Source organism: Chelonia mydas, chromosome 8 (assembly GCF_015237465.2).
Source record: "Chelonia mydas isolate rCheMyd1 chromosome 8, rCheMyd1.pri.v2, whole genome shotgun sequence".
NCBI classification, from domain to species: Eukaryota; Metazoa; Chordata; order Testudines; family Cheloniidae; genus Chelonia; species Chelonia mydas.
Genome location: NC_057854.1, coordinates 94,857,986 through 94,861,877, shown reverse-complemented (window position 1 = coordinate 94,861,877; position 3,892 = coordinate 94,857,986).

The following is a 3,892-nucleotide window of genomic DNA, read 5'->3' as shown; positions in this document are numbered from 1 at the left end:
GGACTAAAGCCTCAGTTAAGATGGCCGCAAATTCCCTAAACTCTGCTGATAGCCGTGAGGCTGCCCCTAATAATGATGGCCGCCATCCTCCATTGTATTTAAGGACCAACCCAGGCTGCTCTGGTTTCAGAATAGCAGCCATGTTAGTCTGTATTCTCAAAAAGAAAAGGAGTACTTGTGGCACCTTAGCGACTAACCAATTTATTTGAGCATAAGCTTTCGTGACCTACAGCATCCGATGAAGTGAGCTGTAGCTCATGAAAGCTTACGCTCAAATAAATTGGTTAGTCTCTAAGGTGCCACATCCAGGCTGCTCTCTCCCTCTCCTTGTCCCTGTGGCTCATAAACTAACCAGGTAAACGTGGGGAGATAGGAGGGACTTTGAAGTGGTTGCATGGGCATATGTGGCGCCCGTAAGAGAGTAACGAGGGCAGAGCAGATGGTTGGTTCCTTTTTCTCCCACAGGGTGATCGCTAGAAATAATACATTGGAACCTGAACATCATGAACTCAATGTACCTTTTTATGGGATAGTATTCATGCAAATTACTTCCCAAATTGCTTTGTAGAGTTAGTTTCAAAATTAGAGGTAATTCTGGTTTCTGGGTATAGTGTAAATAAAAAGGTGTGCATAGGAGAATTACAGGGGAGAGATTGCTCCACCCACGGGCAATCAATTGGGGCTCTCAGCATCTCTCTAGTCATTATTAGCGTCTCCTTTCTGGAGACTTGTATGGGCTCATGGATTTGGGAGATCAGGGGAACTGAATAATGGTCACATGGTCACATTTCCAAATCCCTTTGCTTCTAAGAGATCTTGTAAATAATTTGAGGAAAAATAGTGTTCTGATTTTGGTTTGAATTCTGGTTTAAACACTGTAATTTCTGGAGTATTTAAAGAATGCACAGAAGTAAGTTTCCAGATTGGCTCCTCTTTCTTGGTAGGATGATGTTCAAGAAAGGGTATGTCTTCAAATAGAACACACTTAACCATAAAGAAATTTCTAAAGATTTGAGGGCTGGTTTTGGGTCCTGCAGAGAGCATTAGAATGCTTTTTAAAAAAAAAAGTTTAAAATACCAGTTCTAATTACTCCATTTGATCAAGTAAAGCATAGCCACTGCTGGGTCTAGAGATCTCTTTCCTATCAGAAGCTGAAGTAGGACTCTAGCTCTACCTCCTACAGGAAATAGGAAAAAAGCTCTGTTTTCATGGCAGTGTTCTGCTACACTTACCTGTTACCTTTTTTCCTCATAGAATAAAACTTACTTCTGAGAAACAAAGGAAAATACTGTAATAGCAAAGTGGGTTGTTATAGTGTATTTGGTTTCTATTATTTGTATTCTGTTCCCTTGGTGTATTTAGGAGCAACTTTGTCATTGGTTTTCTGAAGTAAAAAGAGGAGAATCACATACAACACTTGGTCTATAGTAGAATTATATTTTCAGTTCAGTGGAAATTGTACAGCAGCTTAACTGAGGGTGTAATTAGTCATTTGAGTGGAAAACTATTGCTACATTTGACAATTGTTAAATATTAATATTGACCATGTTGGTCAGTAACAGATTCAGTTTTGCAATGGTAGGGGGAAAGTGTTTGTTTTCTGAATATAACAAAAAAGGAATGAATTATAGTAAAAATAAATTAAATGTTTTTAAGGTATCTATATACCCTTTCAGTTGTTGGAGCTGTAAATATTAAAAGTGTGTTCTACACAGAATTTAATATAATTTCTTTAAATAGTTATTTTGAAAGAGATGAGTTATCAGAGCCAAAAACAGATTTTTGGAGAAACATTAAATTCTCTACTCATTGTCTTAAATAAATATGGAAAACTTACAAAATATACAAAACATTATGTCTAAAACAAATAGGATGGTTCTTTTAAACACCCTTGTTTACACAGCAGGCCATCTTAATGGTTACATAGATTTACACAGGTTTCAGAGTAGCAGCCATGTTAGTCTGTATTCGGAAAAAGGAGTACTTGTGGCACCTTAGAGACTAACCAATTTATTTGAGCATAAGCTTTCGTGAGCTACAGCTCACTTCATCGGATGCATTCAGTGGATTTACATAGTGATCAATGGCTCAATGTCTAGTTGGCAGATGGTATCAAGCAGAGTGCCTCAGGGGTCAGTTTTGTTCAACATCTTTATTAATGATCTCTATGATGGGATTAATTGCACCCTCAGCAAGTTCACAGATGACACTAAGATGGGGGGAGAAGTAGGTACGCTGGAGGGTAGGGATAGGGTTCAGAGTGACCTAGACAAATTGGAGGATTGGGCCAAAAGAAATCTGCGGAGGTTCAACAAAGACAAGGAAGGAAGCACTTAGGAAGGAAGAATCCCATGCACTGCTACAGGCTGGGGACTGACTGGCTAAGCAGCAGTTCTGCAGAAAAGGGCCTGGGGATTACAGTGGATGAGAATCTGGATATGAATCAGCAGTGTGCCCCTGTTGCCAAGAAGGCCAATGGCATATTGGGCTGTATTAGTGGGAGCATTGCCAGCAGATCGAGGAAAGTGATTATTCCCCTCTATTTGGCACCGATGAGGCACACCTGGAGTATTGTGTCCAGTTTTGGTCCCCCCACTACAGAATGGATGTGGAGAAATTGGAGAGAGTCCAGCAGAGGATAACGAAAATGATTAGGGGGCTGGGGCACATGACTTACGCGGAGAGACTGAAAGAACTGGGGTTATTTAGTCTTCAGAAGAGGGAGGGGGGATTTGATAGCAGCTTTCAACTACTTGAAGGGGGGTTTCAAAGAGGATGGAGCTAGGCTGTTCTCAATGGTGGCAGATGACAGAACAAGAAGCAATGGTCTCAGGTTGCAGTGGGGGAGGTCTAGGTTGGATATTAGGAAACACTATTTCACTAGGAGGGTGATGAAGCTCTGGAATGGGTTACCTAGGGAAATGGTGGAATCTCCATCCTTAGAGGTTTACAAAGCCCTGGATAGGATGATTTAGTTGGTGTTGTCCCTGCTTTGAGCAGGGGATTGGATCAGATGACCTCCTGAGGTCTCTTCCAACCCTAATATTCTATGATTTCAAACACATTTTTTTAAAAGGATAGCTTTTAAATACATGCAGCTGATTTACCACCTGATTGACAGTTTTAAAGATGGTCACATTTTCAACCTAAAATACTTGATGTAACGAGACAAATGTTTATATTCTCCACATGTATGGTCATATTATAATTTGCCTAAAATATACTTTGTTTGCTTGGCAAAGTTACCTCAAACTGGGCTACTGTGTTGCATGTTCACAATTATATCCTTAGCAAATGAATCCTGCAGACTTATGGGGTATATAAGAGTATTTTTAAAATACTTTTAAGATATTGATAAGAATTTGAACAACACAGAAAAGGAAATTGATCCATATTTAAGAAATTGATCATCAATCCTTCACATAAAAAGCAAATAATCTTGTAAAGCTTCCAATTCAGAGGTTTAAGAGCAGGTATCAGGAAAGAGTAGAGTTATAAAGTGTCAGTTTTGATAGCATGTCAATCATTGAGACCGCTAAAACAAAGCCAGCACAGAACCAGTGCTTCGGTTCTTATCTGATCATTAACTGATGCTCAAAGCATCCATTTAAAGGATTGGGACACAAATTTATCTTAAGAGGTCTGACAAGAGTTTAATTCCAGGGATCTATAGAACTTCATTTGTTCTGCCCCAGAGTGCTAAATGGATAGAACAGTTAAAATATCGTTTTTTTTTCTAAAACTAGATATTGAATTTATCTACAGGAACTCAAAGCAACTCATCTTGGCTGTAATGAAAGTAAACAGTGTTCAAACATACTGTAATGAAAGTAAACAGTGTTCAAAGATTGAGATCTTGATTACATGGACAACTTTTAAATTAAAAAAATA